The 19,543-nt window shown below is 71.2% G+C and overlaps 16 non-coding genes across 16 annotated transcripts; all 16 read left to right on the forward strand.

The window, feature by feature from the left end:
- Window positions 1-207: 207 nt before the first annotated feature.
- Window positions 208-326, forward strand: LOC142594361 (5S ribosomal RNA). The gene has a single exon (XR_012831355.1). It is a non-coding gene; the product is annotated as a 5S ribosomal RNA (ribosomal RNA).
- Window positions 327-1,376: 1,050 nt separating this feature from the next.
- LOC142594426 (5S ribosomal RNA) lies at window positions 1,377-1,495 on the forward strand. The gene has a single exon (XR_012831420.1). It is a non-coding gene; the product is annotated as a 5S ribosomal RNA (ribosomal RNA).
- A 1,292-nt stretch (window positions 1,496-2,787) lies between these two features.
- On the forward strand, window positions 2,788-2,906 carry LOC142594427 (5S ribosomal RNA). Its single transcript, XR_012831421.1, has one exon. It is a non-coding gene; the product is annotated as a 5S ribosomal RNA (ribosomal RNA).
- A 1,048-nt stretch (window positions 2,907-3,954) lies between these two features.
- Window positions 3,955-4,073, forward strand: LOC142594346 (5S ribosomal RNA). Its single transcript, XR_012831340.1, has one exon. It is a non-coding gene; the product is annotated as a 5S ribosomal RNA (ribosomal RNA).
- A 1,049-nt stretch (window positions 4,074-5,122) lies between these two features.
- LOC142594362 (5S ribosomal RNA) lies at window positions 5,123-5,241 on the forward strand. Its single transcript, XR_012831356.1, has one exon. It is a non-coding gene; the product is annotated as a 5S ribosomal RNA (ribosomal RNA).
- Window positions 5,242-6,289: 1,048 nt separating this feature from the next.
- Window positions 6,290-6,408, forward strand: LOC142594428 (5S ribosomal RNA). The gene has a single exon (XR_012831422.1). It is a non-coding gene; the product is annotated as a 5S ribosomal RNA (ribosomal RNA).
- Window positions 6,409-7,698: 1,290 nt separating this feature from the next.
- LOC142594429 (5S ribosomal RNA) lies at window positions 7,699-7,817 on the forward strand. The gene has a single exon (XR_012831423.1). It is a non-coding gene; the product is annotated as a 5S ribosomal RNA (ribosomal RNA).
- A 1,048-nt stretch (window positions 7,818-8,865) lies between these two features.
- LOC142594430 (5S ribosomal RNA) lies at window positions 8,866-8,984 on the forward strand. The gene has a single exon (XR_012831424.1). It is a non-coding gene; the product is annotated as a 5S ribosomal RNA (ribosomal RNA).
- Window positions 8,985-10,034: 1,050 nt separating this feature from the next.
- LOC142594432 (5S ribosomal RNA) lies at window positions 10,035-10,153 on the forward strand. The gene has a single exon (XR_012831426.1). It is a non-coding gene; the product is annotated as a 5S ribosomal RNA (ribosomal RNA).
- Window positions 10,154-11,201: 1,048 nt separating this feature from the next.
- LOC142594433 (5S ribosomal RNA) lies at window positions 11,202-11,320 on the forward strand. Its single transcript, XR_012831427.1, has one exon. It is a non-coding gene; the product is annotated as a 5S ribosomal RNA (ribosomal RNA).
- A 1,049-nt stretch (window positions 11,321-12,369) lies between these two features.
- Window positions 12,370-12,488, forward strand: LOC142594434 (5S ribosomal RNA). The gene has a single exon (XR_012831428.1). It is a non-coding gene; the product is annotated as a 5S ribosomal RNA (ribosomal RNA).
- Window positions 12,489-13,536: 1,048 nt separating this feature from the next.
- LOC142594435 (5S ribosomal RNA) lies at window positions 13,537-13,655 on the forward strand. Its single transcript, XR_012831429.1, has one exon. It is a non-coding gene; the product is annotated as a 5S ribosomal RNA (ribosomal RNA).
- Window positions 13,656-14,702: 1,047 nt separating this feature from the next.
- On the forward strand, window positions 14,703-14,821 carry LOC142594364 (5S ribosomal RNA). The gene has a single exon (XR_012831358.1). It is a non-coding gene; the product is annotated as a 5S ribosomal RNA (ribosomal RNA).
- A 1,048-nt stretch (window positions 14,822-15,869) lies between these two features.
- LOC142594436 (5S ribosomal RNA) lies at window positions 15,870-15,988 on the forward strand. The gene has a single exon (XR_012831430.1). It is a non-coding gene; the product is annotated as a 5S ribosomal RNA (ribosomal RNA).
- A 1,050-nt stretch (window positions 15,989-17,038) lies between these two features.
- Window positions 17,039-17,156, forward strand: LOC142594367 (5S ribosomal RNA). The gene has a single exon (XR_012831361.1). It is a non-coding gene; the product is annotated as a 5S ribosomal RNA (ribosomal RNA).
- Window positions 17,157-18,447: 1,291 nt separating this feature from the next.
- On the forward strand, window positions 18,448-18,565 carry LOC142594366 (5S ribosomal RNA). Its single transcript, XR_012831360.1, has one exon. It is a non-coding gene; the product is annotated as a 5S ribosomal RNA (ribosomal RNA).
- The last annotated feature ends 978 nt before the right edge of the window (window positions 18,566-19,543 follow it).

Raw genomic sequence — 19,543 nt, forward strand, 5'->3', positions numbered from 1 at the left:
CGTTGTCGTTTTGAGGAGCGGTGCGCGCAGGGTGTGTGTGGGGGCGTTGTTGGTGAGGTGGTGGTGTTTTTGTGTGTGTGTGTGTGTGTGTGGTGTGGTGTGCGCGCGGGGGTGTGTCGTGGTCGTTGGGGTGGGTGGGCGTGTGTGTAGCGCGGGGCGTGAGCGCGTGGAGGGTCCCGCGAGAGGGCCCTTGGCGGGGCAGGGGGTGCCTACGGCCATACCACCCTGAGAACGCCCGATCTCGTCTGATCTCGGAAGCTAAGCAGGGTCGGGCCCGGTTAGTACTTGGATGGGAGACCGCCCGGGAATACCGGGTGCTGTAGGCTTTTGCTGCGGGGCGCGGTCGCCGTGGGTCAGGGGGTTGGGGGGGAGCGTGCGCGCGGGTGGGCGTTGCCGTGGGTCAGGGCGCCAGCGTGTTGGCGTTTCCAGGAGCGGGCCGTCCAGGGTGGGGGGTGTTGGTGTCGGGCAGGCGGAGGGGTGGGCTTTAGCTGCCGTCCGGGGTGCGCGGGGGCGGCCCCGTTGTTGTTGGTGGCCTGGTGCGGAGGGGCGGGCGCGTGCGGTGGTCGCCGTGGGCCATCGCGTTGGTGGCAGAGTGCGTGCGGGACGGTGGTCGCGTCGCGGCTCGGGTCGGCGTTGCCGTGGGTCAGGACGCCAGCGTGTTGGCGTTTCCAGGAGCGGGCCGTCCAGGGTGGGGGGGTGGTGTCGGCGGTGGTGGGCACGTGGGGGTGCAGGCTTTTGCTGCTGTCCGGGGTGCGCGGGGTAGTCCCCGGTTGTTGTTGGTGGCCTGGTGCGGAGGGGCGGGCGCGTGCGGCGGTCGCCGTGGGTCATGCGTTGGGGGCAGCGTGCGTGCGTGACGGTGGTGGCGTCGCGTGTCGGGTCGGCGTTGCCGTGGAGCGGGGGCGCGAGCGCGTTGTCGTTTCGAGGAGCGGGCCGTGCAGGGTGGGGGGTGGTGGTGGTGGTTCTGGGCAGGCGGGGGTGTAGGCTTTAGCTGGTGTTTGTGGTGCGCGGGGTGGGCCCCGGTTGTTGTTGGTGGCCTGGTGCGGAGGGTCGGGCGCGTGTGAGCGCTTGCGGTGGTCGGCGTGGGCCATTGCGTTGTTGGGAGGGTGCGTGCGTGACGGTGGTCGCGTGGCGTGTCGGGTCGTCGTTGCCGTGGGTCGGGGCGCGAGCGCGTTGTCGTTTTGAGGAGCGGTGCGCGCAGGGTGTGTGTGGGGGCGTTGTTGGTGAGGTGGTGGTGTTTTTGTGTGTGTGTGTTGTGTGTGTGGTGTGGTGTGCGCGCGGGGGTGTGTCGTGGTCGTTGGGGTGGGTGGGCGTGTGTGTAGCGCGGGGCGTGAGCGCGTGGAGGGTCCCGCGAGAGGGCCCTTGGCGGGGCAGGGGGTGCCTACGGCCATACCACCCTGAGAACGCCCGATCTCGTCTGATCTCGGAAGCTAAGCAGGGTCGGGCCCGGTTAGTACTTGGATGGGAGACCGCCTGGGAATACCGGGTGCTGTAGGCTTTTGCTGCGGGGCGCGGTCGCCGTGGGTCAGGGGGTTGGGGGGAGCGTGCGCGCGGGTGGGCGTTGCCGTGGGTCAGGGCGCCAGCGTGTTGGCGTTTCCAGGAGCGGGCCGTCCAGGGTGGGGGGTGTTGGTGTCGGGCAGGCGGAGGGGTGGGCTTTAGCTGCCGTCCGGGGTGCGCGGGGGCGGCCCCGTTGTTGTTGGTGGCCTGGTGCGGAGGGGCGGGCGCGTGCGGTGGTCGCTGTGGGCCATCGCGTTGGTGGCAGAGTGCGTGCGGGACGGTGGTGGCGTCGCGGCTCGGGTCGGCGTTGCCGTGGGTCAGGGCGCCAGCGTGTTGGCGTTTCCAGGAGCGGGCCGTCCAGGGTGGGGGGTGTTGGTGTCGGGCAGGCGGAGGGGTGGGCTTTAGCTGCCGTCCGGGGTGCGCGGGGGCGGCCCCGTTGTTGTTGGTGGCCTGGTGCGGAGGGGCGGGCGCGTGCGGTGGTCGCCGTGGGCCATCGCGTTGGTGGCAGAGTGCGTGCGGGACGGTGGTGGCGTCGCGGCTCGGGTCGGCGTTGCCGTGGGTCAGGACGCCAGCGTGTTGGCGTTTCCAGGAGCGGGCCGTCCAGGGTGGGGGGTGGTGTCGGCGGTGGTGGGCACGTGGGGGTGCAGGCTTTTGCTGCTGTCCGGGGTGCGCGGGGTAGTCCCCGGTTGTTGTTGGTGGCCTGGTGCGGAGGGGCGGGCGCGTGCGGCGGTCGCCGTGGGTCATGCGTTGGGGGCAGCGTGCGTGCGTGACGGTGGTGGCGTCGCGTGTCGGGTCGGCGTTGCCGTGGAGCGGGGCGCGAGCGCGTTGTCGTTTCGAGGAGCGGGCCGTGCAGGGTGGGGGGGTGGTGGTGGTGGTGCTGGGCAGGCGGGGGTGTAGGCTTTAGCTGGTGTTTGGGGTGCGCGGGGTGGGCCCCGGTTGTTGTTGGTGGCCTGGTGCGGAGGGTCGGGCGCGTGTGAGCGCTTGCGGTGGTCGGCGTGGGCCATTGCGTTGTTGGGAGGGTGCGTGCGTGACGGTGGTCGCGTGGCGTGTCGGGTCGTCGTTGCCGTGGGTCGGGGCGCGAGCGCGTTGTCGTTTTGAGGAGCGGTGCGCGCAGGGTGTGTGTGGGGGCGTTGTTGGTGAGGTGGTGGTGTTTTTGTGTGTGTGTGTTGTGTGTGTGGTGTGGTGTGCGCGCGGGGGGTGTGTCGTGGTCGTTGGGGTGGGTGGGCGTGTGTGTAGCGCGGGGCGTGAGCGCGTGGAGGGTCCCGCGAGAGGGCCCTTGGCGGGGCAGGGGGTGCCTACGGCCATACCACCCTGAGAACGCCCGATCTCGTCTGATCTCGGAAGCTAAGCAGGGTCGGGCCCGGTTAGTACTTGGATGGGAGACCGCCTGGGAATACCGGGTGCTGTAGGCTTTTGCTGCGGGGCGCGGTCGCCGTGGGTCAGGGGGTTGGGGGGAGCGTGCGCGCGGGTGGGCGTTGCCGTGGGGCAGGGCGCCAGCGTGTTGGCGTTTCCAGGAGGGGGCCGTCCAGGGTGGGGGGTGTTGGTGTCGGGCAGGCGGAGGGGTGGGCTTTAGCTGCCGTCCGGGGTGCGCGGGGGCGGCCCCGTTGTTGTTGGTGGCCTGGTGCGGAGGGGCGGGCGCGTGCGGTGGTCGCCGTGGGCCATCGCGTTGGTGGCAGAGTGCGTGCGGGACGGTGGTGGCGTCGCGGCTCGGGTCGGCGTTGCCGTGGGTCAGGACGCCAGCGTGTTGGCGTTTCCAGGAGCGGGCCGTCCAGGGTGGGGGGGTGGTGTCGGCGGTGGTGGGCACGTGGGGGTGCAGGCTTTTGCTGCTGTCCGGGGTGCGCGGGGTAGTCCCCGGTTGTTGTTGGTGGCCTGGTGCGGAGGGGCGGGCGCGTGCGGCGGTCGCCGTGGGTCATGCGTTGGGGGCAGCGTGCGTGCGTGACGGTGGTGGCGTCGCGTGTCGGGTCGGCGTTGCCGTGGAGCGGGGCGTGAGCCCGTTGTCGTTTCGAGGAGCGGGCCGTGCAGGGTGCGGGGTGGTGGTGGTGGTTCTGGGCAGGCGGGGGTGTAGGCTTTAGCTGGTGTTTGTGGTGCGCGGGGTGGGCCCCGGTTGTTGTTGGTGGCCTGGTGCGGAGGGTCGGGCGCGTGTGAGCGCTTGCGGTGGTCGGCGTGGGCCATTGCGTTGTTGGGAGGGTGCGTGCGTGACGGTGGTCGCGTGGCGTGTCGGGTCGTCGTTGCCGTGGGTCGGGGCGCGAGCGCGTTGTCGTTTTGAGGAGCGGTGCGCGCAGGGTGTGTGTGGGGGCGTTGTTGGTGAGGTGGTGGTGTTTTTGTGTGTGTGTGTTGTGTGTGTGGTGTGGTGTGCGCGCGGGGGTGTGTCGTGGTCGTTGGGGTGGGTGGGCGTGTGTGTAGCGCGGGGCGTGAGCGCGTGGAGGGTCCCGCGAGAGGGCCCTTGGCGGGGCAGGGGGTGCCTACGGCCATACCACCCTGAGAACGCCCGATCTCGTCTGATCTCGGAAGCTAAGCAGGGTCGGGCCTGGTTAGTACTTGGATGGGAGACCGCCTGGGAATACCGGGTGCTGTAGGCTTTTGCTGCGGGGCGCGGTCGCCGTGGGTCAGGGGGTTGGGGGGAGCGTGCGCGCGGGTGGGCGTTGCCGTGGGTCAGGGCGCCAGCGTGTTGGCGTTTCCAGGAGCGGGCCGTCCAGGGTGGGGGGGTGTTGGTGTCGGGCAGGCGGAGGGGTGGGCTTTAGCTGCCGTCCGGGGTGCGCGGGGGGCGGCCCCGTTGTTGTTGGTGGCCTGGTGCGGAGGGGCGGGCGCGTGCGGTGGTCGCCGTGGGCCATCGCGTTGGTGGCAGAGTGCGTGCGGGACGGTGGTCGCGTCGCGGCTCGGGTCGGCGTTGCCGTGGGTCAGGACGCCAGCGTGTTGGCGTTTCCAGGAGCGGGCCGTCCAGGGTGGGGGGGTGGTGTCGGCGGTGGTGGGCACGTGGGGGTGCAGGCTTTTGCTGCTGTCCGGGGTGCGCGGGGTAGTCCCCGGTTGTTGTTGGTGGCCTGGTGCGGAGGGGCGGGCGCGTGCGGCGGTCGCCGTGGGTCATGCGTTGGGGGCAGCGTGCGTGCGTGACGGTGGTGGCGTCGCGTGTCGGGTCGGCGTTGCCGTGGAGCGGGGCGCGAGCGCGTTGTCGTTTCGAGGAGCGGGCCGTGCAGGGTGGGGGGTGGTGGTGGTGGTGCTGGGCAGGCGGGGGTGTAGGCTTTAGCTGGTGTTTGTGGTGCGCGGGGTGGGCCCCGGTTGTTGTTGGTGGCCTGGTGCGGAGGGTCGGGCGCGTGTGAGCGCTTGCGGTGGTCGGCGTGGGCCATTGCGTTGTTGGGAGGGTGCGTGCGTGACGGTGGTCGCGTGGCGTGTCGGGTCGTCGTTGCCGTGGGTCGGGGCGCGAGCGCGTTGTCGTTTTGAGGAGCGGTGCGCGCAGGGTGTGTGTGGGGGCGTTGTTGGTGAGGTGGTGGTGTTTTTGTGTGTGTGTGTGTGTGTGTGGTGTGGTGTGCGCGCGGGGGTGTGTCGTGGTCGTTGGGGTGGGTGGGCGTGTGTGTAGCGCGGGGCGTGAGCGCGTGGAGGGTCCCGCGAGAGGGCCCTTGGCGGGGCAGGGGGTGCCTACGGCCATACCACCCTGAGAACGCCCGATCTCGTCTGATCTCGGAAGCTAAGCAGGGTCGGGCCCGGTTAGTACTTGGATGGGAGACCGCCCGGGAATACCGGGTGCTGTAGGCTTTTGCTGCGGGGCGCGGTCGCCGTGGGTCAGGGGGTTGGGGGGAGCGTGCGCGCGGGTGGGCGTTGCCGTGGGTCAGGGCGCCAGCGTGTTGGCGTTTCCAGGAGCGGGCCGTCCAGGGTGGGGGGTGTTGGTGTCGGGCAGGCGGAGGGGTGGGCTTTAGCTGCCGTCCGGGGTGCGCGGGGGCGGCCCCGTTGTTGTTGGTGGCCTGGTGCGGAGGGGCGGGCGCGTGCGGTGGTCGCCGTGGGCCATCGCGTTGGTGGCAGAGTGCGTGCGGGACGGTGGTCGCGTCGCGGCTCGGGTGGGCGTTGCCGTGGGTCAGGACGCCAGCGTGTTGGCGTTTCCAGGAGCGGGCCGTCCAGGGTGGGGGGGTGGTGTCGGCGGTGGTGGGCACGTGGGGGTGCAGGCTTTTGCTGCTGTCCGGGGTGCGCGGGGTAGTCCCCGGTTGTTGTTGGTGGCCTGGTGCGGAGGGGCGGGCGCGTGCGGCGGTCGCCGTGGGTCATGCGTTGGGGGCAGCGTGCGTGCGTGACGGTGGTGGCGTCGCGTGTCGGGTCGGCGTTGCCGTGGAGCGGGGCGCGAGCGCGTTGTCGTTTCGAGGAGCGGGCCGTGCAGGGTGGGGGGTGGTGGTGGTGGTTCTGGGCAGGCGGGGGTGTAGGCTTTAGCTGGTGTTTGTGGTGCGCGGGGTGGGCCCCGGTTGTTGTTGGTGGCCTGGTGCGGAGGGTCGGGCGCGTGTGAGCGCTTGCGGTGGTCGGCGTGGGCCATTGCGTTGTTGGGAGGGTGCGTGCGTGACGGTGGTCGCGTGGCGTGTCGGGTCGTCGTTGCCGTGGGTCGGGGCGCGAGCGCGTTGTCGTTTTGAGGAGCGGTGCGCGCAGGGTGTGTGTGGGGGCGTTGTTGGTGAGGTGGTGGTGTTTTTGTGTGTGTGTGTTGTGTGTGTGGTGTGGTGTGCGCGCGGGGGTGTGTCGTGGTCGTTGGGGTGGGTGGGCGTGTGTGTAGCGCGGGGCGTGAGCGCGTGGAGGGTCCCGCGAGAGGGCCCTTGGCGGGGCAGGGGGTGCCTACGGCCATACCACCCTGAGAACGCCCGATCTCGTCTGATCTCGGAAGCTAAGCAGGGTCGGGCCCGGTTAGTACTTGGATGGGAGACCGCCTGGGAATACCGGGTGCTGTAGGCTTTTGCTGCGGGGCGCGGTCGCCGTGGGTCAGGGGGTTGGGGGGAGCGTGCGCGCGGGTGGGCGTTGCCGTGGGTCAGGGCGCCAGCGTGTTGGCGTTTCCAGGAGCGGGCCGTCCAGGGTGGGGGGTGTTGGTGTCGGGCAGGCGGAGGGGTGGGCTTTAGCTGCCGTCCGGGGTGCGCGGGGGCGGCCCCGTTGTTGTTGGTGGCCTGGTGCGGAGGGGCGGGCGCGTGCGGTGGTCGCTGTGGGCCATCGCGTTGGTGGCAGAGTGCGTGCGGGACGGTGGTGGCGTCGCGGCTCGGGTCGGCGTTGCCGTGGGTCAGGGCGCCAGCGTGTTGGCGTTTCCAGGAGCGGGCCGTCCAGGGTGGGGGGTGTTGGTGTCGGGCAGGCGGAGGGGTGGGCTTTAGCTGCCGTCCGGGGTGCGCGGGGGCGGCCCCGTTGTTGTTGGTGGCCTGGTGCGGAGGGGCGGGCGCGTGCGGTGGTCGCCGTGGGCCATCGCGTTGGTGGCAGAGTGCGTGCGGGACGGTGGTGGCGTCGCGGCTCGGGTCGGCGTTGCCGTGGGTCAGGACGCCAGCGTGTTGGCGTTTCCAGGAGCGGGCCGTCCAGGGTGGGGGGTGGTGTCGGCGGTGGTGGGCACGTGGGGGTGCAGGCTTTTGCTGCTGTCCGGGGTGCGCGGGGTAGTCCCCGGTTGTTGTTGGTGGCCTGGTGCGGAGGGGCGGGCGCGTGCGGCGGTCGCCGTGGGTCATGCGTTGGGGGCAGCGTGCGTGCGTGACGGTGGTGGCGTCGCGTGTCGGGTCGGCGTTGCCGTGGAGCGGGGCGCGAGCGCGTTGTCGTTTCGAGGAGCGGGCCGTGCAGGGTGGGGGGTGGTGGTGGTGGTGCTGGGCAGGCGGGGGTGTAGGCTTTAGCTGGTGTTTGGGGTGCGCGGGGTGGGCCCCGGTTGTTGTTGGTGGCCTGGTGCGGAGGGTCGGGCGCGTGTGAGCGCTTGCGGTGGTCGGCGTGGGCCATTGCGTTGTTGGGAGGGTGCGTGCGTGACGGTGGTCGCGTGGCGTGTCGGGTCGTCGTTGCCGTGGGTCGGGGCGCGAGCGCGTTGTCGTTTTGAGGAGCGGTGCGCGCAGGGTGTGTGTGGGGGCGTTGTTGGTGAGGTGGTGGTGTTTTTGTGTGTGTGTGTTGTGTGTGTGGTGTGGTGTGCGCGCGGGGGTGTGTCGTGGTCGTTGGGGTGGGTGGGCGTGTGTGTAGCGCGGGGCGTGAGCGCGTGGAGGGTCCCGCGAGAGGGCCCTTGGCGGGGCAGGGGGTGCCTACGGCCATACCACCCTGAGAACGCCCGATCTCGTCTGATCTCGGAAGCTAAGCAGGGTCGGGCCCGGTTAGTACTTGGATGGGAGACCGCCTGGGAATACCGGGTGCTGTAGGCTTTTGCTGCGGGGCGCGGTCGCCGTGGGTCAGGGGGTTGGGGGGGAGCGTGCGCGCGGGTGGGCGTTGCCGTGGGGCAGGGCGCCAGCGTGTTGGCGTTTCCAGGAGGGGGCCGTCCAGGGTGGGGGGTGTTGGTGTCGGGCAGGCGGAGGGGTGGGCTTTAGCTGCCGTCCGGGGTGCGCGGGGGCGGCCCCGTTGTTGTTGGTGGCCTGGTGCGGAGGGGCGGGCGCGTGCGGTGGTCGCCGTGGGCCATCGCGTTGGTGGCAGAGTGCGTGCGGGACGGTGGTGGCGTCGCGGCTCGGGTCGGCGTTGCCGTGGGTCAGGACGCCAGCGTGTTGGCGTTTCCAGGAGCGGGCCGTCCAGGGTGGGGGGTGGTGTCGGCGGTGGTGGGCACGTGGGGGTGCAGGCTTTTGCTGCTGTCCGGGGTGCGCGGGGTAGTCCCCGGTTGTTGTTGGTGGCCTGGTGCGGAGGGGCGGGCGCGTGCGGCGGTCGCCGTGGGTCATGCGTTGGGGGCAGCGTGCGTGCGTGACGGTGGTGGCGTCGCGTGTCGGGTCGGCGTTGCCGTGGAGCGGGGCGTGAGCCCGTTGTCGTTTCGAGGAGCGGGCCGTGCAGGGTGCGGGGTGGTGGTGGTGGTTCTGGGCAGGCGGGGGTGTAGGCTTTAGCTGGTGTTTGTGGTGCGCGGGGTGGGCCCCGGTTGTTGTTGGTGGCCTGGTGCGGAGGGTCGGGCGCGTGTGAGCGCTTGCGGTGGTCGGCGTGGGCCATTGCGTTGTTGGGAGGGTGCGTGCGTGACGGTGGTCGCGTGGCGTGTCGGGTCGTCGTTGCCGTGGGTCGGGGCGCGAGCGCGTTGTCGTTTTGAGGAGCGGTGCGCGCAGGGTGTGTGTGGGGGCGTTGTTGGTGAGGTGGTGGTGTTTTTGTGTGTGTGTGTTGTGTGTGTGGTGTGGTGTGCGCGCGGGGGTGTGTCGTGGTCGTTGGGGTGGGTGGGCGTGTGTGTAGCGCGGGGCGTGAGCGCGTGGAGGGTCCCGCGAGAGGGCCCTTGGCGGGGCAGGGGGTGCCTACGGCCATACCACCCTGAGAACGCCCGATCTCGTCTGATCTCGGAAGCTAAGCAGGGTCGGGCCCGGTTAGTACTTGGATGGGAGACCGCCTGGGAATACCGGGTGCTGTAGGCTTTTGCTGCGGGGCGCGGTCGCCGTGGGTCAGGGGGTTGGGGGGAGCGTGCGCGCGGGGTGGGCGTTGCCGTGGGTCAGGGCGCCAGCGTGTTGGCGTTTCCAGGAGCGGGCCGTCCAGGGTGGGGGGGTGTTGGTGTCGGGCAGGCGGAGGGGTGGGCTTTAGCTGCCGTCCGGGGTGCGCGGGGGGCGGCCCCGTTGTTGTTGGTGGCCTGGTGCGGAGGGGCGGGCGCGTGCGGTGGTCGCCGTGGGCCATCGCGTTGGTGGCAGAGTGCGTGCGGGACGGTGGTCGCGTCGCGGCTCGGGTCGGCGTTGCCGTGGGTCAGGACGCCAGCGTGTTGGCGTTTCCAGGAGCGGGCCGTCCAGGGTGGGGGGTGGTGTCGGCGGTGGTGGGCACGTGGGGGTGCAGGCTTTTGCTGCTGTCCGGGGTGCGCGGGGTAGTCCCCGGTTGTTGTTGGTGGCCTGGTGCGGAGGGGCGGGCGCGTGCGGCGGTCGCCGTGGGTCATGCGTTGGGGGCAGCGTGCGTGCGTGACGGTGGTGGCGTCGCGTGTCGGGTCGGCGTTGCCGTGGAGCGGGGCGCGAGCGCGTTGTCATTTCGAGGAGCGGGCCGTGCAGGGTGGGGGGGGGTGGTGGTGGTGCTGGGCAGGCGGGGGTGTAGGCTTTAGCTGGTGTTTGTGGTGCGCGGGGTGGGCCCCGGTTGTTGTTGGTGGCCTGGTGCGGAGGGTCGGGCGCGTGTGAGCGCTGCGGTGGTCGGCGTGGGCCATTGCGTTGTTGGGAGGGGTGCGTGCGTGACGGTGGTGGCGTGGCGTGTCGGGTCGTCGTTGCCGTGGGTCGGGGCGCGAGCGCGTTGTCGTTTTGAGGAGCGGTGCGCGCAGGGTGTGTGTGGGGGCGTTGTTGGTGAGGTGGTGGTGTTTTTGTGTGTGTGTGTTGTGTGTGTGGTGTGGTGTGCGCGCGGGGGTGTGTCGTGGTCGTTGGGGTGGGTGGGCGTGTGTGTAGCGCGGGGCGTGAGCGCGTGGAGGGTCCCGCGAGAGGGCCCTTGGCGGGGCAGGGGGTGCCTACGGCCATACCACCCTGAGAACGCCCGATCTCGTCTGATCTCGGAAGCTAAGCAGGGTCGGGCCCGGTTAGTACTTGGATGGGAGACCGCCTGGGAATACCGGGTGCTGTAGGCTTTTGCTGCGGGGCGCGGTCGCCGTGGGTCAGGGGGTTGGGGGGAGCGTGCGCGCGGGTGGGCGTTGCCGTGGGGCAGGGCGCCAGCGTGTTGGCGTTTCCAGGAGGGGGCCGTCCAGGGTGGGGGGTGTTGGTGTCGGGCAGGCGGAGGGGTGGGCTTTAGCTGCCGTCCGGGGTGCGCGGGGGCGGCCCCGTTGTTGTTGGTGGCCTGGTGCGGAGGGGCGGGCGCGTGCGGTGGTCGCCGTGGGCCATCGCGTTGGTGGCAGAGTGCGTGCGGGACGGTGGTCGCGTCGCGGCTCGGGTCGGCGTTGCCGTGGGTCAGGACGCCAGCGTGTTGGCGTTTCCAGGAGCGGGCCGTCCAGGGTGGGGGGTGGTGTCGGCGGTGGTGGGCACGTGGGGGTGCAGGCTTTTGCTGCTGTCCGGGGTGCGCGGGGTAGTCCCCGGTTGTTGTTGGTGGCCTGGTGCGGAGGGGCGGGCGCGTGCGGCGGTCGCCGTGGGTCATGCGTTGGGGGCAGCGTGCGTGCGTGACGGTGGTGGCGTCGCGTGTCGGGTCGGCGTTGCCGTGGAGCGGGGCTGCGAGCGCGTTGTCGTTTCGAGGAGCGGGCCGTGCAGGGTGGGGGGTGGTGGTGGTGGTGCTGGGCAGGCGGGGGTGTAGGCTTTAGCTGGTGTTTGTGGTGCGCGGGGTGGGCCCCGGTTGTTGTTGGTGGCCTGGTGCGGAGGGTCGGGCGCGTGTGAGCGCTTGCGGTGGTCGGCGTGGGCCATTGCGTTGTTGGGAGGGTGCGTGCGTGACGGTGGTCGCGTGGCGTGTCGGGTCGTCGTTGCCGTGGGTCGGGGCGCGAGCGGGTTGTCGTTTTGAGGAGCGGTGCGCGCAGGGTGTGTGTGGGGGCGTTGTTGGTGAGGTGGTGGTGTTTTTGTGTGTGTGTGTTGTGTGTGTGGTGTGGTGTGCGCGCGGGGGTGTGTCGTGGTCGTTGGGGTGGGTGGGCGTGTGTGTAGCGCGGGGCGTGAGCGCGTGGAGGGTCCCGCGAGAGGGCCCTTGGCGGGGCAGGGGGTGCCTACGGCCATACCACCCTGAGAACGCCCGATCTCGTCTGATCTCGGAAGCTAAGCAGGGTCGGGCCCGGTTAGTACTTGGATGGGAGACCGCCTGGGAATACCGGGTGCTGTAGGCTTTTGCTGCGGGGCGCGGTCGCCGTGGGTCAGGGGGTTGGGGGGAGCGTGCGCGCGGGTGGGCGTTGCCGTGGGGCAGGGCGCCAGCGTGTTGGCGTTTCCAGGAGGGGGCCGTCCAGGGTGGGGGGGTGTTGGTGTCGGGCAGGCGGAGGGGTGGGCTTTAGCTGCCGTCCGGGGTGCGCGGGGGGCGGCCCCGTTGTTGTTGGTGGCCTGGTGCGGAGGGGCGGGCGCGTGCGGTGGTCGCCGTGGGCCATCGCGTTGGTGGCAGAGTGCGTGCGGGACGGTGGTCGCGTCGCGGCTCGGGTCGGCGTTGCCGTGGGTCAGGACGCCAGCGTGTTGGCGTTTCCAGGAGCGGGCCGTCCAGGGTGGGGGGTGGTGTCGGCGGTGGTGGGCACGTGGGGGTGCAGGCTTTTGCTGCTGTCCGGGGTGCGCGGGGTAGTCCCCGGTTGTTGTTGGTGGCCTGGTGCGGAGGGGCGGGCGCGTGCGGCGGTCGCCGTGGGTCATGCGTTGGGGGCAGCGTGCGTGCGTGACGGTGGTGGCGTCGCGTGTCGGGTCGGCGTTGCCGTGGAGCGGGGCGCGAGCGCGTTGTCGTTTCGAGGAGCGGGCCGTGCAGGGTGGGGGGTGGTGGTGGTGGTTCTGGGCAGGCGGGGGTGTAGGCTTTAGCTGGTGTTTGTGGTGCGCGGGGTGGGCCCCGGTTGTTGTTGGTGGCCTGGTGCGGAGGGTCGGGCGCGTGTGAGCGCTTGCGGTGGTCGGCGTGGGCCATTGCGTTGTTGGGAGGGTGCGTGCGTGACGGTGGTCGCGTGGCGTGTCGGGTCGTCGTTGCCGTGGGTCGGGGCGCGAGCGCGTTGTCGTTTTGAGGAGCGGTGCGCGCAGGGTGTGTGTGGGGGCGTTGTTGGTGAGGTGGTGGTGTTTTTGTGTGTGTGTGTTGTGTGTGTGGTGTGGTGTGCGCGCGGGGGTGTGTCGTGGTCGTTGGGGTGGGTGGGCGTGTGTGTAGCGCGGGGCGTGAGCGCGTGGAGGGTCCCGCGAGAGGGCCCTTGGCGGGGCAGGGGGTGCCTACGGCCATACCACCCTGAGAACGCCCGATCTCGTCTGATCTCGGAAGCTAAGCAGGGTCGGGCCCGGTTAGTACTTGGATGGGAGACCGCCTGGGAATACCGGGTGCTGTAGGCTTTTGCTGCGGGGCGCGGTCGCCGTGGGTCAGGGGGTTGGGGGGAGCGTGCGCGCGGGGTGGGCGTTGCCGTGGGTCAGGGCGCCAGCGTGTTGGCGTTTCCAGGAGCGGGCCGTCCAGGGTGGGGGGTGTTGGTGTCGGGCAGGCGGAGGGGTGGGCTTTAGCTGCCGTCCGGGGTGCGCGGGGGCGGCCCCGTTGTTGTTGGTGGCCTGGTGCGGAGGGGCGGGCGCGTGCGGTGGTCGCCGTGGGCCATCGCGTTGGTGGCAGAGTGCGTGCGGGACGGTGGTCGCGTCGCGGCTCGGGTCGGCGTTGCCGTGGGTCAGGACGCCAGCGTGTTGGCGTTTCCAGGAGCGGGCCGTCCAGGGTGGGGGGTGGTGTCGGCGGTGGTGGGCACGTGGGGGTGCAGGCTTTTGCTGCTGTCCGGGGTGCGCGGGGTAGTCCCCGGTTGTTGTTGGTGGCCTGGTGCGGAGGGGCGGGCGCGTGCGGCGGTCGCCGTGGGTCATGCGTTGGGGGCAGCGTGCGTGCGTGACGGTGGTGGCGTCGCGTGTCGGGTCGGCGTTGCCGTGGAGCGGGGCGCGAGCGCGTTGTCGTTTCGAGGAGCGGGCCGTGCAGGGTGGGGGGTGGTGGTGGTGGTGCTGGGCAGGCGGGGGTGTAGGCTTTAGCTGGTGTTTGTGGTGCGCGGGGTGGGCCCCGGTTGTTGTTGGTGGCCTGGTGCGGAGGGTCGGGCGCGTGTGAGCGCTTGCGGTGGTCGGCGTGGGCCATTGCGTTGTTGGGAGGGTGCGTGCGTGACGGTGGTCGCGTGGCGTGTCGGGTCGTCGTTGCCGTGGGTCGGGGCGCGAGCGCGTTGTCGTTTTGAGGAGCGGTGCGCGCAGGGTGTGTGTGGGGGCGTTGTTGGTGAGGTGGTGGTGTTTTTGTGTGTGTGTGTTGTGTGTGTGGTGTGGTGTGCGCGCGGGGGTGTGTCGTGGTCGTTGGGGTGGGTGGGCGTGTGTGTAGCGCGGGGCGTGAGCGCGTGGAGGGTCCCGCGAGAGGGCCCTTGGCGGGGCAGGGGGTGCCTACGGCCATACCACCCTGAGAACGCCCGATCTCGTCTGATCTCGGAAGCTAAGCAGGGTCGGGCCCGGTTAGTACTTGGATGGGAGACCGCCTGGGAATACCGGGTGCTGTAGGCTTTTGCTGCGGGGCGCGGTCGCCGTGGGTCAGGGGGTTGGGGGGAGCGTGCGCGCGGGTGGGCGTTGCCGTGGGGCAGGGCGCCAGCGTGTTGGCGTTTCCAGGAGGGGGCCGTCCAGGGTGGGGGGTGTTGGTGTCGGGCAGGCGGAGGGGTGGGCTTTAGCTGCCGTCCGGGGTGCGCGGGGGCGGCCCCGTTGTTGTTGGTGGCCTGGTGCGGAGGGGCGGGCGCGTGCGGTGGTCGCCGTGGGCCATCGCGTTGGTGGCAGAGTGCGTGCGGGACGGTGGTCGCGTCGCGGCTCGGGTGGGCGTTGCCGTGGGTCAGGACGCCAGCGTGTTGGCGTTTCCAGGAGCGGGCCGTCCAGGGTGGGGGGTGGTGTCGGCGGTGGTGGGCACGTGGGGGTGCAGGCTTTTGCTGCTGTCCGGGGTGCGCGGGGTAGTCCCCGGTTGTTGTTGGTGGCCTGGTGCGGAGGGGCGGGCGCGTGCGGCGGTCGCCGTGGGTCATGCGTTGGGGGCAGCGTGCGTGCGTGACGGTGGTGGCGTCGCGTGTCGGGTCGGCGTTGCCGTGGAGCGGGGCGCGAGCGCGTTGTCGTTTCGAGGAGCGGGCCGTGCAGGGTGGGGGGTGGTGGTGGTGGTGCTGGGCAGGCGGGGGTGTAGGCTTTAGCTGGTGTTTGTGGTGCGCGGGGTGGGCCCCGGTTGTTGTTGGTGGCCTGGTGCGGAGGGTCGGGCGCGTGTGAGCGCTTGCGGTGGTCGGCGTGGGCCATTGCGTTGTTGGGAGGGTGCGTGCGTGACGGTGGTGGCGTGGCGTGTCGGGTCGTCGTTGCCGTGGGTCGGGGCGCGAGCGGGTTGTCGTTTTGAGGAGCGGTGCGCGCAGGGTGTGTGTGGGGGCGTTGTTGGTGAGGTGGTGGTGTTTTTGTGTGTGTGTGTTGTGTGTGTGGTGTGGTGTGCGCGCGGGGGTGTGTCGTGGTCGTTGGGGTGGGTGGGCGTGTGTGTAGCGCGGGGCGTGAGCGCGTGGAGGGTCCCGCGAGAGGGCCCTTGGCGGGGCAGGGGGTGCCTACGGCCATACCACCCTGAGAACGCCCGATCTCGTCTGATCTCGGAAGCTAAGTAGGGTCGGGCCCGGTTAGTACTTGGATGGGAGACCGCCTGGGAATACCGGGTGCTGTAGGCTTTTGCTGCGGGGCGCGGTCGCCGTGGGTCAGGGGGTTGGGGGGAGCGTGCGCGCGGGTCGGCGTTGCCGTGGGTCAGGGCGCCAGCGTGTTGGCGTTTCCAGGAGCGGGCCGTCCAGGGTGGGGGGTGTTGGTGTCGGGCAGGCGGAGGGGTGGGCTTTAGCTGCCGTCCGGGGTGCGCGGGGGCGGCCCCGTTGTTGTTGGTGGCCTGGTGCGGAGGGGCGGGCGCGTGCGGTGGTCGCCGTGGGCCATCGCGTTGGTGGCAGAGTGCGTGCGGGACGGTGGTCGCGTCGCGGCTCGGGTGGGCGTTGCCGTGGGTCAGGACGCCAGCGTGTTGGCGTTTCCAGGAGCGGGCCGTCCAGGGTGGGGGGTGGTGTCGGCGGTGGTGGGCACGTGGGGGTGCAGGCTTTTGCTGCTGTCCGGGGTGCGCGGGGTAGTCCCCGGTTGTTGTTGGTGGCCTGGTGCGGAGGGGCGGGCGCGTGCGGCGGTCGCCGTGGGTCATGCGTTGGGGGCAGCGTGCGTGCGTGACGGTGGTGGCGTCGCGTGTCGGGTCGGCGTTGCCGTGGAGCGGGGCGCGAGCGCGTTGTCGTTTCGAGGAGCGGGCCGTGCAGGGTGGGGGGTGGTGGTGGTGGTGCTGGGCAGGCGGGGGTGTAGGCTTTAGCTGGTGTTTGGGGTGCGCGGGGTGGGCCCCGGTTGTTGTTGGTGGCCTGGTGCGGAGGGTCGGGCGCGTGTGAGCGCTTGCGGTGGTCGGCGTGGGCCATTGCGTTGTTGGGAGGGTGCGTGCGTGACGGTGGTCGCGTGGCGTGTCGGGTCGTCGTTGCCGTGGGTCGGGGCGCGAGCGCGTTGTCGTTTTGAGGAGCGGTGCGCGCAGGGTGTGTGTGGGGGCGTTGTTGGTGAGGTGGTGGTGTTTTTGTGTGTGTGTGTTGTGTGTGTGGTGTGGTGTGCGCGCGGGGGGTGTGTCGTGGTCGTTGGGGTGGGTGGGCGTGTGTGTAGCGCGGGGCGTGAGTGCGTGGAGGGTCCCGCGAGAGGGCCCTTGGCGGGGCAGGGGGTGCCTACGGCCATACCACCCTGAGAACGCCCGATCTCGTCTGATCTCGGAAGCTAAGCAGGGTCGGGCCCGGTTAGTACTTGGATGGGAGACCGCCTGGGAATACCGGGTGCTGTAGGCTTTTGCTGCGGGGCGCGGTCGCCGTGGGTCAGGGGGTTGGGGGGAGCGTGCGCGCGGGGTGGGCGTTGCCGTGGGTCAGGGCGCCAGCGTGTTGGCGTTTCCAGGAGCGGGCCGTCCAGGGTGGGGGGTGTTGGTGTCGGGCAGGCGGAGGGGTGGGCTTTAGCTGCCGTCCGGGGTGCGCGGGGGCGGCCCCGTTGTTGTTGGTGGCCTGGTGCGGAGGGGCGGGCGCGTGCGGTGGTCGCCGTGGGCCATCGCGTTGGTGGCAGAGTGCGTGCGGGACGGTGGTCGCGTCGCGGCTCGGGTGGGCGTTGCCGTGGGTCAGGACCGCCAGCGTGTTGGCGTTTCCAGGAGCGGGCCGTCCAGGGTGGGGGGTGGTGTCGGCGGTGGTGGGCACGTGGGGGTGCAGGCTTTTGCTGCTGTCCGGGGTGCGCGGGGTAGTCCCCGGTTGTTGTTGGTGGCCTGGTGCGGAGGGGCGGGCGCGTGCGGCGGTCGCCGTGGGTCATGCGTTGGGGGCAGCGTGCGTGCGTGACGGTGGTGGCGTCGCGTGTCGGGTCGGCGTTGCCGTGGAGCGGGGGCGCGAGCGCGTTGTCGTTTCGAGGAGCGGGCCGTGCAGGGTGGGGGGTGGTGGTGGTGGTGCTGGGCAGGCGGGGGTGTAGGCTTTAGCTGGTGTTTGTGGTGCGCGGGGTGGGCCCCGGTTGTTGTTGGTGGCCTGGTGCGGAGGGTCGGGCGCGTGTGAGCGCTTGCGGTGGTCGGCGTGGGCCATTGCGTTGTTGGGAGGGTGCGTGCGTGACGGTGGTGGCGTGGCGTGTCGGGTCGTCGTTGCCGTGGGTCGGGGCGCGAGCGCGTTGTCGTTTTGAGGAGCGGTGCGCGCAGGGTGTGTGTGGGGGCGTTGTTGGTGAGGTGGTGGTGTTTTTGTGTGTGTGTGTTGTGTGTGTGGTGTGGTGTGCGCGCGGGGGTGTGTCGTGGTCGTTGGGGTGGGTGGGCGTGTGTGTAGCGCGGGGCGTGAGCGCGTGGAGGGTCCCGCGAGAGGGCCCTTGGCGGGGCAGGGGGTGCCTACGGCCATACCACCCTGAGAACGCCGATCTCGTCTGATCTCGGAAGCTAAGCAGGGTCGGGCCCGGTTAGTACTTGGATGGGAGACCGCCTGGGAATACCGGGTGCTGTAGGCTTTTGCTGCGGGGCGCGGTCGCCGTGGGTCAGGGGGTTGGGGGGAGCGTGCGCGCGGGTGGGCGTTGCCGTGGGGCAGGGCGCCAGCGTGTTGGCGTTTCCAGGAGCGGGCCGTCCAGGGTGGGGGTGTTGGTGTCGGGCAGGCGGAGGGGTGGGCTTTAGCTGCCGTCCGGGGTGCGCGGGGGCGGCCCCGTTGTTGTTGGTGGCCTGGTGCGGAGGGGGCGGGGGCGCGTGCGGTGGTCGCCGTGGGCCATCGCGTTGGTGGCAGAGTGCGTGCGGGACGGTGGTCGCGTCGCGGCTCGGGTCGGCGTTGCCGTGGGTCAGGGCGCCAGCGTGTTGGCGTTTCCAGGAGCGGGCCGTCCAGGGTGGGGGGTGTTGGTGTCGGGCAGGCGGAGGGGTGGGCTTTAGCTGCCGTCCGGGGTGCGCGGGGGCGGCCCCGTTGTTGTTGGTGGCCTGGTGCGGAGGGGCGGGCGCGTGCGGTGGTCGCCGTGGGCCATCGCGTTGGTGGCAGAGTGCGTGCGGGACGGTGGTCGCGTCGCGGCTCGGGTGGGCGTTGCCGTGGGTCAGGACGCCAGCGTGTTGGCGTTTCCAGGAGCGGGCCGTCCAGGGTGGGGGGTGGTGTCGGCGGTGGTGGGCACGTGGGGGTGCAGGCTTTTGCTGCTGTCCGGGGTGCGCGGGGTAGTCCCCGGTTGTTGTTGGTGGCCTGGTGCGGAGGGGGCGGGCGCGTGCGGCGGTCGCCGTGGGTCATGCGTTGGGGGCAGCGTGCGTGCGTGACGGTGGTGGCGTCGCGTGTCGGGTCGGCGTTGCCGTGGAGCGGGGCGCGAGCGCGTTGTCATTTCGAGGAGCGGCCGTGCAGGGTGGGGGGTGGTGGTGGTGGTGCTGGGCAGGCGGGGGTGTAGGCTTAGCTGGTGTTTGTGGTGCGCGGGGTGGGCCCCGGTTGTTGTTGGTGGCCTGGTGCGGAGGGTCGGGCGCGTGTGAGCGCTTGCGGTGGTCGGCGTGGGCCATTGCGTTGTTGGGAGGGTGCGTGCGTGACGGTGGTGGCGTGGCGTGTCGGGTCGTCGTTGCCGTGGGTCGGGGCGCGAGCGCGTTGTCGTTTTGAGGAGCGGTGCGCGCAGGGTGTGTGTGGGGGCGTTGTTGGTGAGGTGGTGGTGTTTTTGTGTGTGTGTGTTGTGTGTGTGGTGTGGTGTGCGCGCGGGGGTGTGTCGTGGTCGTTGGGGTGGGTGGGCGTGTGTGTAGCGCGGGGCGTGAGCGCGTGGAGGGTCCCGCGAGAGGGCCCTTGGCGGGGCAGGGGGTGCCTACGGCCATACCACCCTGAGAACGCCCGATCTCGTCTGATCTCGGAAGCTAAGCAGGGTCGGGCCCGGTAGTACTTGGATGGGAGACCGCCTGGGAATACCGGGTGCTGTAGGCTTTTGCTGCGGGGCGCGGTCGCCGTGGGTCAGGGGGTTGGGGGGAGCGTGCGCGCGGGTGGGCGTTGCCGTGGGTCAGGGCGCCAGCGTGTTGGCGTTTCCAGGAGCGGGGCCGTCCAGGGTGGGGGGTGTTGGTGTCGGGCAGGCGGAGGGGTGGGCTTTAGCTGCCGTCCGGGGTGCGCGGGGGCGGCCCCGTTGTTGTTGGTGGCCTGGTGCGGAGGGGCGGGCGCGTGCGGTGGTCGCCGTGGGCCATCGCGTTGGTGGCAGAGTGCGTGCGGGACGGTGGTCGCGTCGCGGCTCGGGTGGGCGTTGCCGTGGGTCAGGACGCCAGCGTGTTGGCGTTTCCAGGAGCGGGCCGTCCAGGTGGGGGGTGGTGTCGGCGGTGGTGGGCACGTGGGGGTGCAGGCTTTTGCTGCTGTCCGGGGGTGCGCGGGGTAGTCCCCGGTTGTTGTTGGTGGCCTGGTGCGGAGGGGCGGGCGCGTGCGGCGGTCGCCGTGGGTCATGCGTTGGGGGCAGCGTGCGTGCGTGACGGTGGTGGCGTCGCGTGTCGGGTCGGCGTTGCCGTGGAGCGGGGGGCGCGAGCGCGTTGTCGTTTCGAGGAGCGGGCCGTGCAGGGTGGGGGGTGGTGGTGGTGGTGCTGGGCAGGCGGGGGTGTAGGCTTTAGCTGGTGTTTGTGGTGCGCGGGGTGGGCCCCGGTTGTTGTTGGTGGCCTGGTGCGGAGGGTCGGGCGCGTGTGAGCGCTTGCGGTGGTCGGCGTGGGCCATTGCGTTGTTGGGAGGGTGCGTGCGTGACGGTGGTGGCGTGGCGTGTCGGGTCGTCGTTGCCGTGGGTCGGGGCGCGAGCGGGTTGTCGTTTTGAGGAGCGGTGCGCGCAGGGTGTGTGTGGGGGCGTTGTTGGTGAGGTGGTGGTGTTTTTGTGTGTGTGTGTTGTGTGTGTGGTGTGGTGTGCGCGCGGGGGTGTGTCGTGGTCGTTGGGGTGGG

Source organism: Pelecanus crispus, chromosome 9 (assembly GCF_030463565.1).
Source record: "Pelecanus crispus isolate bPelCri1 chromosome 9, bPelCri1.pri, whole genome shotgun sequence".
NCBI lineage: Eukaryota > Metazoa > Chordata > Aves > Pelecaniformes > Pelecanidae > Pelecanus > Pelecanus crispus.